The sequence below is a fragment of the Saimiri boliviensis genome, chromosome 12 (genome assembly GCF_048565385.1).
Source record: "Saimiri boliviensis isolate mSaiBol1 chromosome 12, mSaiBol1.pri, whole genome shotgun sequence".
Lineage (NCBI taxonomy): Eukaryota > Metazoa > Chordata > Mammalia > Primates > Cebidae > Saimiri > Saimiri boliviensis.
In genome coordinates this window covers 78,958,704-78,972,161 of record NC_133460.1, presented here as the reverse complement: position 1 = coordinate 78,972,161, position 13,458 = coordinate 78,958,704, and the positions used below count along the sequence as shown (strand labels likewise).

The 13,458-nt window shown below is 38.7% G+C and overlaps 1 protein-coding gene and 1 non-coding gene across 5 annotated transcripts in view; one reads left to right on the top strand and one right to left on the bottom strand.

Annotated features, from left to right (window-relative positions):
- PLCE1 (phospholipase C epsilon 1) overlaps window positions 1-13,458 on the bottom strand; it is a 299,887-nt gene that overhangs the window by 160,981 nt on the left and 125,448 nt on the right. The window lies entirely within an intron of this gene.
- LOC120362611 (U6 spliceosomal RNA) lies at window positions 6,909-7,015 on the top strand. Its single transcript, XR_005578464.1, has one exon. It is a non-coding gene; the product is annotated as a U6 spliceosomal RNA (small nuclear RNA).

The window sequence follows — 13,458 nt, the reverse complement described above, 5'->3', positions numbered from 1 at the left end:
GATTCTCAACGGGGTAAGTGGAGCATGAGGAGTTTGTGAGGTTGGTGGTTCTAAGGAGGCTGAGTTCACCACATGGCTGAAACCCTATGTAAAGACGGAAGCAGGGGAGAGATTATGGATTATTTAAGAATTTGCAAATTATTTCCCATGGCTGAAGTCTGGCTATATTAAGAGAGATAAAACACCACTGTAGAAAACCAGAAAGGAAGCTGTATTTTCCAGAAGGCACGAGAGAACAGGTGTGGCTCATAAAGAAACAAAGGCAGATGGGGTGATGGGAGGATCAAAACACATATACATCCCAAACTTTTGGGTCTCCAGATCAACCTAGACATCACCCCACCTTGAGAAAGGGGAATCTCAGGCCAAGTCTTTGCTCGAGGGATGCTGCTCTGAGGAGCTGGAGCATCTCTATAGAGCCCTCTTGCCACCACACAGAGCCCTCTTCCCTTCCCCTCCCATCTCCTCCCTGTTCTTCCAGGTGATAGCTAGCCTCTGACCTCAACTACAAGCTGCCATTCCCAGAAGCTATCGGTAAATTGCATAGTACAGAAATACTAGGTAGGGCCAAGAGATAAGCCTCTAAATTTGATGAGTATTTTTCACCTGACGCCTTGGGGTACAGTGCCTTTGGGAAACCCCTTCCCCCAGGGTTAGTAGTTTCTAAAAATGCTTTTTCAGATCCTGATCCTACCCAAGAGCCTTGGGCTTGGGCTAGAGTCCAGCAAAACCTGCCATTTCCCATTTCCTTCTTTTCTTTCCCTCCCTCCCTCCCTCCCTCCCTCCCTCCCTCCCTCTCTCCCTTCCTTCCTTCCTTCCTTCCTTTCTTTTTTTGCTTTTTTGGCCCCTATGAAAAGTAAAAGCATTTTTTTTTTTCTTGCGGTGCTTCGGATGAAAATCCAGAGTTTACAAGATAACGTCACAGAATCCCTGCATAATATAAGGGAGTCATGACAGGTAGGCATTGCTAATCTTAGTTTTTTTTTTACAAAACTTGAGTTAAGTTGTTACATGATTTGTCCAAGAATCCAGCCTGTGAGTGGTCAGCCCTAGGACTGGCAAAAGCAAAGAGAGAACCTGAAGGTTCTGGCTCTTGGCCCAGTACTCTGTGTTACCCCAAGTTGAGCCTGGGTTATTTTGGGCATGCTCAGTGCCGAAGGGCTGGCATATTAGCTGACAATACGTCTGAATGGGTTTAAGAAATGTTACGAAGAAATTCATTCATTAACTTATTGAGTGCCTACTATGTGTCAGGCTTTGTTTTCAGCTACCCTGATGTTGGGGTTTAGTGAGCAACACCCTAGGAAAGGACATAAACAATAAGCGCAATGAGTGACTAATGATGCACATGAGAAGGTGATAAAATTGTTATGGTGAAAATTAAAAGAGGGTTCCGGGATGCAGGTGGCGAAGGTGTAGTGTTATACAGCATATCTTTTTTTTTTTTTTTTTTTTTTTGAGACGGAATCTTGTTCTGTCGCCCAGGCTGGAGTGCAGCGGCGCAATCTCAGCTCATTGCAACCTCCGCCTCCCAGGTCCAAGCAATTCTCCAGCCTCAGCCTCCCAAGCAGCTGGGATTACAGGGGTGTGCCATCATGCCCAGCTAATTTTTGTATTTTTAGTAGAGATGGAGTTTCACCATGTTGGCCAGGCTGGTCTCAAACTCCTGACTTCAGGTGATCTACTTGCCTCGGCCTCCCAAAGTGCTAAGATTATAGGTGTGAGCCACTGTGCCTGGCCTACATAGCATATCTTAACTAGACTGCTGGTAATCGTCTCAAGTTTTTCCGTAAATGTGGGCAAAACTTTACCCTCTAAGGTGCTCTTGGCGTAATCATCATGACTCTTTCTTGTGTCTCAATGGTAGCCATTAATTGAGCTCTTAGTTCTCACCATTTATTAGCTCTTTGTGTTAAGTAATGAATTTAATTCTCACAGAGAACCCTATGATCATCCTCTTGTTATAGATAAACATCTATAGCAAGGATGGAGTGATCATCCTCTTGCTAGAGATGATAAAACACAGGTCAGAAACATTAAATATTTGCTTGAAGACATCCTGCTACTGAGAGACAGGGCTGAAATGTAAATTCAGCTTTGATTCCAAAAATGTACCCTCTGTTACACTCAGCATTTTGAGGGATCCTCTGCAGAGGAGACACATTTCTCTCAAAACACACACACACACACACACACACACACACACACACACACACACACACACACACTTTCGGGTAGAGAATGGAGTTAAAGAGTTAGACATGAATACCTTACAAAATTCTGGCTTTAGAAGGCATCTCTTCCCCAAGCCAGCTGAGCAAACTTCTGATGGTGACTTTAAATAATATCCTATCAAAACCTGGGAGAATCTCCATGTGCCTGTGTTTTAGAAACTTTATCTTTCATTCCCATTCCCTCTGAGGGGTGGTGAAATGGGCACAAATTTTCTTGAGAGGCAAAACAAAATTTTAAGCATGCATATCCTTTGAACTGGAAATTCCACTTCTAGAATATTATCCAACAGAAATGCAAAAATATAGACCTAGTGAGGTCAATTTATATGTACTGAAATTGAATTTATTTCACAAAAAAATTAGGACAAAAAAGCAAGTTGAGAACAGTGGAATATTATCCTACTGAGGGGAAAATAATTTTATCAATGTAGGTATATGTTGCATTTCTGTCCAGTGCACACCAAAGAATAGTGTTTATCTTACACAGTTCTGTTTTGCTCAACTTTTTTGTAATGCACATAAAACAGTACTTTAAAAAATAGATCAAAATGGGCCAGGCACGGTGGCTCACGCCTGTAATCCCAGCACTTTGGGAGGCTGAGGATGGTGGCTTATCTGATGTCAGGAGTTTGAGCCCAATTAATGGCTACAATTGAGACACCATCTCACCATGGCCAACATGGTGAAATTCTATCTCTACTAAAAATACAAAAAGTAGTGAGGTGGGGGTGGTGGTTGCCTGTAATCCCAGCTACTTGGGAGGCTGAGGCATGTGAATCGCTTGAACCCAGGAGGCAGAGGTTGCAGTGAGCTGAGAGGGCACCACTGCATTCCAGCCTGGGTGACATAGCAATACTCCATCTCAAAAAAAGAAGAAAAAAAGGCCAAAATGATATCCCAAAAATTCAAATGCAACAAAATCTCAATCTTCTCATGCTCAAAAAACTGGTTCAGCTTTTGGCCTGTTCAGATTTTTTTTTTCAATAAATATGGTAATATTGTTTTCTTTTTAAAGTTACTTAAAGTTACAATTAAAGAAGAAAGTTGGAAAAACTTATTGTATCTACTCTATCCATTTTCCTTTTATTTGAATTAATTTTGTAGACTTTTAAAAGTATTAGATTCTCAATTGCACATTTAATAGTTCTTCAGTGGCGCAATTCTAATTATATAAAATAAGACACAGAGAGAAGAACATTGATTTCTTCTTATAGAAGATTCAGAGCTGATTTAAATACACTAAATCTCAGGCAGAGCTGAAAATTGCTTTCAACAGGGAAGTGATGGGTTTAGAAAAAGGTTAGTTAATTGGTGACTTTATCTTATTATCTGTTATTGGTTTTCAAGGTAACAAAATCAATCTTACAACAAATGTGTCTGGCTTGTTCTGAACACTACATGCAAAAGATGAGCTCACAAAATCAATGAAGCATATTACCTCTAAGTCGGTACTTAAAAGAGAAAAAAAAAATCCAATATATCCAGACTGAGAGTTAAGACATATTCAGATGAAACAATCTACCAGACAGAAAAGCCTTAGAGCAAAAAAGAAGAAATTTGAAAGAATTCCCACTAATAAAAGACAACTTTTGCCCCAGTCCAAAGAAATGTGCTCACTGCAAAAAAACATAGACAATATAAAGAAGCATAAACAAGAAAATTTAAAATAATAATCTCATACCCAGAGGTAGTCTCTGCTAATATTTTTGTTGTTACATTTCATATTTTTCTATAAATACACACAATATTCACAAAATTAGAATCAGAGAACACATTTTTTTCAACATAAAAAAACTTCATAATGCACTTTTCCCTCAACTCTCAGAATATTCTTGTAATATTAGATTTTTGATGTCTCTTTATGTTAAACTTTTTACCATTATAATAACACTGTGATAAACAATCTTGTAAATCTATCTTTATCTGTGCTTATTATGCTAAATAACATTGAAAGAGAGAAAAATTCCCTATCTGCAATGGGAAATTTTTAGGGAGCAGCATTTTCTCAATTGTTCTTTTTACAGCACATTAACTGTTTTATCAGTATCTGTCACTGATCACTCATCTATTTCTGATTACATTGGGCAAAAAAGAATAATGAGTCAAAATTGATATGGTAAGTTGTAATAGTGTATTGTCTTATTTGGGGAAGATGGCATTACTGACTCAAAATTTACAAGAAGGGAACTCGAGTGTTTTTGGTGACAACCTGATACCCTCTTAGCCAGCAGCATAGTCCTGAGGTATGGCTGACTTTCTACATATGCACTGGTTCCGGAACTCAGCCCAAGCAGGCAATCTGAGCTCCAAAGTCTAACCTGGCTGAGCTATTTAAACTACATTAATTACTCTGAAGGGATTCTGTGTCTCTGTTTTATAACAATCAACAATCATCATCATAAATGAACTATCATATTATTTAATTTATAATAGTATAACAGCCCAGTACTTACAGTGTGCCAGGAATTATATTGAAGCTTTCTACTGAGATCTCCCTCAATCCTCACAACCACTCTATGTAGACAGCACAGCACCCAATGCTGTTATTATTCCCATTAGCAGATGGGGACAAAATTAAAGAACTTGCTCAACATCACACTGAGATAAGTGATGGAACCAGTGCCACACTGGTCTGACACCAAAGTCCAGCATCTTGAAATCACCAGCCTACACTGACTTGAAGGTTTTCTTCCTTCTAGTCTCAATATACAAATGACAACCAGAGGGTGAATGAGGCAGGACTCAGGCTGAATGCCTAGGTTGTAAGGAACTACAGGGACAGCTGTGATAAATTTTTCATACTTTACACATCAGAAAATCATGCCTCTGAGAGGTCAAGCTTCTTGCCCAAGGTCACAGAGCTGATTAGTGGCAAAAGTGGACCAGGACTCAGGGACTCTGACTCCCAGTCCAGGGCACTGCTTCCACACTCCACTGCCTCCCTTACTGGTGTGGTTAGGATCTCAAGTGCTGTGAGGTCCTGGGGGCAGCTCCCCTGGGGTAGAAGTAGAGTGGGGTCTTGGGACTCACATGTATGTGTGATTGCAGCCCAGCTCAGTTGCTGACTTGCTTTATGACCTTGGGTAAGTTCTAAACAACTATGGGTATGTCACAGTGATGGTGGGGAAATTAAAACAAGGAAATGCATGTAAATATTTACTACACATTCAACCCTCAATAGTCAGCCATCTTATCATCATCATGAATTCAACATTTGCAAGAGGAAGAATTCTGGGGCCTTTCATCTTAGATGCTCAATGAGGAGACTCAGTCATATTTCCAACCATTTCAGGCTATGGAAAATTTTACTTTGTTTTTATAACCTGCAACTTGCACCCTTTGATGTGGTGCCCACCATAATAAAAAGAAAATAGTTTTTAAGATCCCAAGTGTATCTCCCTTAGTCATATAAAAAGAAATGTCTGAATTATCTTGCCACACACTGTATTAATGAATCCCCGAATTTCACAGAGACCCTGACCCCCCAAAACACCAAAAAGGCTGTTCTTAACTCTGCAGCTCTTCCCTCTATGAAAAGAATATGTGTGACATAATAAAAAATATATAAATATATATTTGGTCTCTGCTCCCAGTTCCTGACATAGGACTCCTAAAACTCTAGAAGCATCCTTTTTTCTAATATTTGGTCCTAAATCCCTTGGGGTTTCCTGGGTGATAAGAGTGTCTTTTGTTCTAATGAGGTAACTCTTGGTGGGCTCCTGGATAGCTTCAAGATGAGGGCTGGGCACCAGACAGACCAAGCCATGATTACAAGCTTGGAACCTTAAGCCCCACCCACCATCCTCTGGGGAGGGGAATGCAACTGAAGACTGGGTTAATTAATCATGCTGAAGTGATGAAACCTCAATAAAATTTCCTAAACTATGGGGTACACAGAACTTGTGTAGAGGTGTAAACTATGGGGTACACAGAACCTCTTCATAGAGGTGCATAGAGCATAGGCTGTTCATTTGCATCCTTTATCATAACTGGTAAGTAAGTAAAGTGTTTCCCTGAGTTTTGTGAGCCCATTAGAGCAAATGATTGAACCTCACAAGAGAGTCATGAGGACCTCCAGTTTGCAGCCAATTTGGTCAGAAATATCAAAAGCCCAGGACTTGTGATTGGTCTGAAGTGGGAGCAGTCCTGTGGCACTGAGCCCTGGTGTCTGATGCTAGCTCCAGGTAGAAAATGTCAGACTGTGCTATAAGATACCCAGTTGGTATCAGGAGAGATGGAGAATAGATTTCTGTTGTGGAAAAACCCCACACATTTGGTGTCAGAAGTGTTGTGAGTGTAGAGGAAACAGTTTTTCTCTGTTAATATTCACATCTCTTCCAGCTTGGCACTATCATCACACCCCACCAAGATGTCAGAACAGTCTCAGAGTTAAATTCTTTCATGCTAAAACTGCTGAGCTATTTATGGCCATTCTTTTTTAAACTGAGATATAATTCACATACCATAACATTTATTTTCTAGGTTGGGCACAGTAGCTCACATCTATAATCCCAGCACTTTGAGAGGCTGAGGTGGAAGAATCACCTGAGCCCAGGAGTTTGAGGCTGCAGTGAGCTATGATTGTGCCACTGTACTCCAGCCTGGGCAACAGAGTGAGAACCTGTCTCATTTTTTTTTCACTTTCTAAAGTGTACAATTTAAAGTATACAATTTGTGCTCACTTTAGCTGCATACATACTAAAATTGGAATAATACAGAGAAGATTAGCATGGCCCCTGTGCAAAGATGACATATACATTTGTGAAGCATTCTGTATTTTTTAAAAAACAAGAACAAAAAATAAAGCATACAATTCAGTGGTTTTAGTATATTCACAGAGTTGTGTAACCATCATCATAATCAATGTTAAAAAATGTACATCACCTCCCAAAACATGTAACCCTGTACATGGTGGCCATCACTCCACTCCCCCACTTCCTCTCATGTAGGCCCTGATAACTGCTAGTCTACCTCTGTCCCTAAGGATTTGCCCATGCTGGACATTTCATATAATGGGATCATAGAATATACAGCCTTTTGTGTCTGGCTTCTTTCACTTAGCATAATGATTTCAAGGTTATCAGTGTTGTATCATGCATGGATATTTCATTTCTTTTTTATAACTGAATAGTATTCCATCGTATGCATATACCACGTTTTGTTTATTCATCAGTTAATGGACATCTGGTTTGTTTACATTTTTTGGCTCTTATTAATGATATTATTATGAGCATTTGGATAAAATTTTTTTAATCCAAAAATAATTTTTGGGCCGGGCACGGTTGCTCAAGCCTATAATCCCAGCACTTTGGGAGGCCAAGGCGAGTGTATCACGAGGTCAAGAGATCGAGACCATCCTGGTCAACATGGTGAAACCCCGTCTCTACTAGAAATACAAAACATTAACTGGACATGGTGGCGTGTGCCTGTAATCCCAACTCCTCAGGAGGCTGAGGCAGGAGAATTTCCTGAACCCAGGAGGCGGAGGTTGCGGTGAGCGGAGATGGCGCCATTGCACTCCAGCCTGGGTAATGAGAGTGAAACTCCGTCTCAAAAAAAAAAAAAAAAAAAAAATTTTTTTGTTTGAATGTATGTTTTCACTTTTCTTGGTTATATACCTAGTGGTGGATTGTTGGCTCATATGGTAACTCCAAGGTTTAGGATTTGGAGGACGTTCCAGTTGTTTCCTACAGAGGTTGTACCAATTTAAGTTCCTACCAGCAATGCTTAGGGCTTCAATTTTCCACATCCTTGTCAACACTAGTTTTCCTTCTTTCTTTCTTTTTTTTTTTTTTCCAATTATCGATCCTAGTGGGTGAAGTGGTACCTTATAGTTTTATATATATATATATATATATATATATATATATTTAAAATAGAGACAGGAGTCTTGCGACTTTGACTAGGCTGGGCTTGAACTCCTGGCCTCAAGCAATCTTCCCACCTTGGACTCCCAAAGTGTTGGGATTACAGGCATGAGTCACCATGCCCATCCTGCACCTTATGATGTGAATATTCCTAATGATGTTGAGCATCTTTTTTCATGTGCTTATTGGCCATTTGTACATTTTCTTTAGAGAAATGCCATTTTTGAATTGTGTTGTTGGGTTTTCTGCTGTTGAATTTTAGTTCTCTATATATTCTGGTTATTAATCTCTTATTATGTATGTGATTTGCAAATATTTTCTTCTATTCTGTAGGTTGCTTTTTTACTCTATTGATACTGTCCTTTGATGCAAAAAAGTTTTTAATTTCAATTTATCTTTTTTTCTTACCTGTACCGTTGGTATCATATTCAAGAAATCACTGCCAGACCCAGTGATGTGAAGCTTTTCCTCTACATTTTCTATGAGTTTTATAGTTTTAGGTCTTCTGTTTATGTCTTTGATCCATTTTGAGTTAACTTTTATACATGGTGCAAGGTAAGGGTCCAACTTCATTCTTTGGCTTGTGAATATCCAGTTTCTCCAACACTGTTGCTTCCCCATTGTCTTGGCATCCTTGTTGAAAATTATTTGATCATATATGTGAGGGTTTATTTGGGGCCTCTGTATTCTATCCCATTGGTCTTTATGTCTGTCTTCATGCCTATATCACAACATTTTGGTTACTGTAGCTCTGTAGTAAGTTTTGAAATCAGAAATCTTTTTAAAAATTATTTTGGCTATTCTGGGTTCCCTATTAATTTCTGCAAAAAAAAAAACAGCTTGAATTTTATAGAGATTGTACTTAATCTACAGATTGCTTTGCAAAAATATTGCCACTTGAACAATGCTAAGTCTTCCACTTCATGAATACAGGATGTCTTTCCATTTGTTTAGATCTTTAACAATTTCAACAATATTTTGTAGTTTTCAATATATAAGTCTTGCATGTTGTTAAATTTATTCCTATTTGTTTCATTTTCATACTAATATAAATGGAATTTTTTCTTGATTTCATTTTTCGATTGTTAATGATTGGTTTATAGAAATACAACAGATCTTCTACACTGCAACCTTGCTGAACTCATCTATTAATTCTAATAGTGGTTTAGTGAATTTTTAAGGATTTTCTAGATAGGAGTACATCATCTGATAACAGAAATGGTTTTATCTCTTCTTTTCCTATCTGGATAACTTTTATTTGTTTTTCTTGCCTAATTGCTCTGGCTAGAACTGACAGTACATCTTTGTTTGGTTCTTGATCTTAAATGGAAAGTTTTTGGTCTTTCACAGTAGGTATGATGTTAGCTGTGGGTTTTGCATAGATATACTTTATCAGGTTGGGGAAGTTCCTTTCTATTTCTATTTTGTTGAGTATTTTTTTCATAAAAGGATGTTGAATTTTGTGAAATGCTTTTTCATGTCTACTGAGATGGCCATGAAGTTTTTGGTCCATTGTTCTATTAATATGATATATTATATTGATTGATTTTCATGTTTAACTCTACATTAATTTTTACTTGAATATATTACATGTTTATGTATAGTTTAACTGAGAAGAGCTTTGTATAGGACCACAGACATTTTCTGTCTATTTGCAATTCTGGTTCTAACTTGGACCTGTATTTTGGACAAGAACAGATGGTAAACTGCAACGTGACTGTAACCATGACTTCAAATCATAAACAATCTGGTATTTTTAAAAATTGTTTCTTTTTTAAAAAAAGGAAATATATATATATATTAAAAGTAATGTTGAACATGCAAGTTTTATTGTTGTTATTAAAATCACATTTTCAACTTTTGACGATACGAGTTTCAATTAAAATAGTTCTACTACTTAAAACCAGTGCATGTGATTTCTGATTTTGAACATACTGTTGCATAAATAACCTGTACCAGACTTTGGGTAGGTCAAAGTCACTTAATGTAATGAGAAAAACACATATGGACTTGCAATTTTTTTCCTTATAAAAGGCAGCAGTAATAATGATACTGATTAAATTACTTGCTAACATTTACAGAATGTGCTGCTTAGCTATCTAAGCACATTACTTGAAAAATTTTATTTAAGTATCTTATTTCGTTCTATCAGCAACTCTGTGGCTGATGGGCAATTAGTATTCCATTTTATAGATGAGGAATCTCAGAAATGTTAAGTAATTTGTCCAAATATTCAAAGGGAGTTAACTAGTGAAGCCTGAATTCTGAATCACAGGCAGGTGACTCTAAAGCCCAGGCTTTTAACCATTTGTTGTAATTTGGTTTTAGTTTAAAAGAGTTTCATTTATGAGGGAACTCATAATTGTTTATTTCCCCTTTTCAACTGAAATGGGACCAAAACCTAGAAGGTCATAGATTTGCAGTGTTCCACTTGTTGGCCAAATGGTATAACACATTTAGCACTCATTGAGTGGATTCAGTGAGTGCTAATGTGAATTCCACCTACGCGATATATCTAATCTAGCAATAAACAAGGTTGTTAAGGAACTGTTCTATATTTAACTATGCAGTTAATAATTTTTTAGCTATGTTTGATGATTTAAGTAGAAAATCTTTATTGACAAAGTCAAACCCACTTTAATTTCATTTTTAATATATTTTTGTTTTTTTGACATCATAATAACTTCTAAAAATTTTCTTTTAAGTTATAGATGCAGGAGGTACATGTGCAAGTTTGTTACATGGGTGTATTGTGTAAGGCTGGGGTTTAAGCTTCCAGTGAATCCATCACCCGAATAGTGAGCCTAGTACCCAATAGGTAGCTTTTCAACCCTTGCCCCCTCACTCCCTCCTACCTTTTGGAGTCCCCCATTCATTGTTGCCATCTTTATGACCATGTGTACCCACTGTTTAGCTCCGGCTTATAAGTTAGAACATGCAATATTTGTTTTCTGTTTCTAGTTTAGTTCACTTATGATAATGGCCTCCAGCTGCCTCCATGTGGCTGCAAAGGACATGATTTTGTTTGTTTTTATGGCTGCATAGTATTCTACGGTGCATATGTATCACATTTTCTTTATCCAATCAACTGCTGATGGACACTTAGGTTGATTCCATGTCTTTGCTATTGTGAATAGTGCTGCAATAAACTTAAGAGTGCAAGAGTCTTAGATAAAACAATTTCTTTTCCTTAAGTAGATATCTAGTAGTGGGATTGCTGAATCCAACGGTGGTTTTATTTTCAGTTCTTTGAGAAATTGCCACATGGTTTTTTATAGGGGTTGAACTAATTTACATTCCCACCAACAGTGTGTAAGTATTACTTTTTCTCTGCGTTCTTGCTAACATGTTATTTTTTGACTTTTCAATAATAGCCATTCTGACTGGTGTGAAAGGGTGCCTCATTGTGGTTTTAATTTGCATTTCTCTGATGAATAGTGATGTTGAACATTCTTTCATATGTTTGTGGGCCTCTCCTATGTCTTCTTTAGAGAAGTGTCTGTTCATGTTCTTTACTCAGTTTTTTCTCATTGATTTGTTGAAGCTCCTTACAGATTCTGGATATTAGTCCTTTGTCAGATGCATAGCTTGCAAGTATTTTCTCCCATTCTGTAGACTGTCTGTTTACTCTGTTGATTGTTTCTTTAGCTGTGCAGAAGCTCTTTAGTTTATTTAAGTCCGATTTGTCTATTTTTGTTTTGTTGCATTTGCTTTTGAGGACTTAGTCATAAATTTTTTGCCTAGGCCAAAATCCAGAGGGTTTTTCCTAGGTTTTCTTCTAGGACTTTTATAGTTTGAGGTTTCACATTTAAGTCTTTAATCCATCTTGAGTTAATTTTTGTATACGGTGAGAGGTAGGGGGTCCAGTTCCATTCTTCATATGGCTAGCCAATCAAACTCACTTCTAATAGGGGAAAAAGGAACTATGCCAGAGTGTCTAGTGATCCATTTTGGGACATCATGATGAGGTGCATTAAAATTACCACAGAGTTGGTTTTGCGGAGGGGGCTTGGGAAACTACAACTTTAAGCCCATGGACCTTCTTTGAGTCTTGGCTCAGGACACTACATTATTGTGGCTTTCATCTTAACTCTCTAGCTATGGTGCTAATTTCTGGCCCTCTTGCAGCCTTTCGGCCTGAACTTACAGTTCTCAGTCCTTTGCATACCCCTCTCTCCTCCTAAGAAAGCTCACCTAAAGCTGCAACCATCGCAGTTGAGCAGATGGCTTATAAATGTGTGACTCTGATTTGGACCTCTAGCCCCAATAAAATCCTAATGCTTCAGTTGGCAGCCTACTTGAATGTCCCAGCATCTCAAAGTCGAGATATCCAAACTGGATCTAACTTTTCATGTTCTTTTTATAGTACGACCTTTATTTCCCCAAGTCCAAAATCTTGGAGGCATTTTGTTATTCTTCCATGTCTTGGGCTAAGTTTGTGTCCATTTGCCCACCAGTTGTCTTGATAATTGGTCCCTTCATGTATATTCTCATTGCTTTCCCTTGACTTCCACCCAAGTGATCATTTGCAACAAGCCCCTGATTGTCCTATACTGTGAAAGACCAAGGGGAGTCCTTATGGAACCCACTACAGGCCAGAGTCTAGGGGATGAAATAGGCTGTTTGGCTTTGTGAAAGATGATGTCCATGATGGCAGTGGGAGGTGGGAGGCCAACCCAGTGAGACGTGTAAGGAAAATGCACATGAGTTATACAGGTCTGGGAGTTATACATTTCCTTCCTGAGGTGAGTTTCTTTCTGATTTGGTATAAAACAGTTACAGGACATGGAAGAATGGTTGTTGGCCTCTCTCTGGAGAGCCTGAGCAGTATAGACAAAGGAGGTGTTGGACCCCACAGCCTGCCATGGACAGCTCAGACTGCCAGAACCTGGTATCTGTGAACCCCCATGCCCACTGGACTGCTGCCAGCTCTCATTACAAATCAGGGCTGCAGGCCTCAGAGTCTTGGGCACCTCCATTCACTGCAGATGCTTCCTCCAACCAGATGCCTCCCCAGGGCTCCATATCATATAAAGGAGAATTCTCAGAAGCATGGGCCCTGTAGTGGGATGTACTCAAGTCCAGATCCTTGCTTAGATACTCCCTAGATGCTCAACTCTCTAATTAATCACTCTGAACAGCAGGCCGTCTGGTCAACCTCCTGTGAACTCCTAGCTAGAAGGACTGCAAAACACCACTGAAGACAGGAGATGATACAGCAGATTATCAATTTTCCTCCACTCTTCCCAGATGAGATAGCAGAAATCAATTTCCCTAAACTCCTCACAGGTATCCTATGTGGCTGGAACAAATACTTTGGTGCACCTCTGAGGCTGAAAATGGATTGGGTCACTACG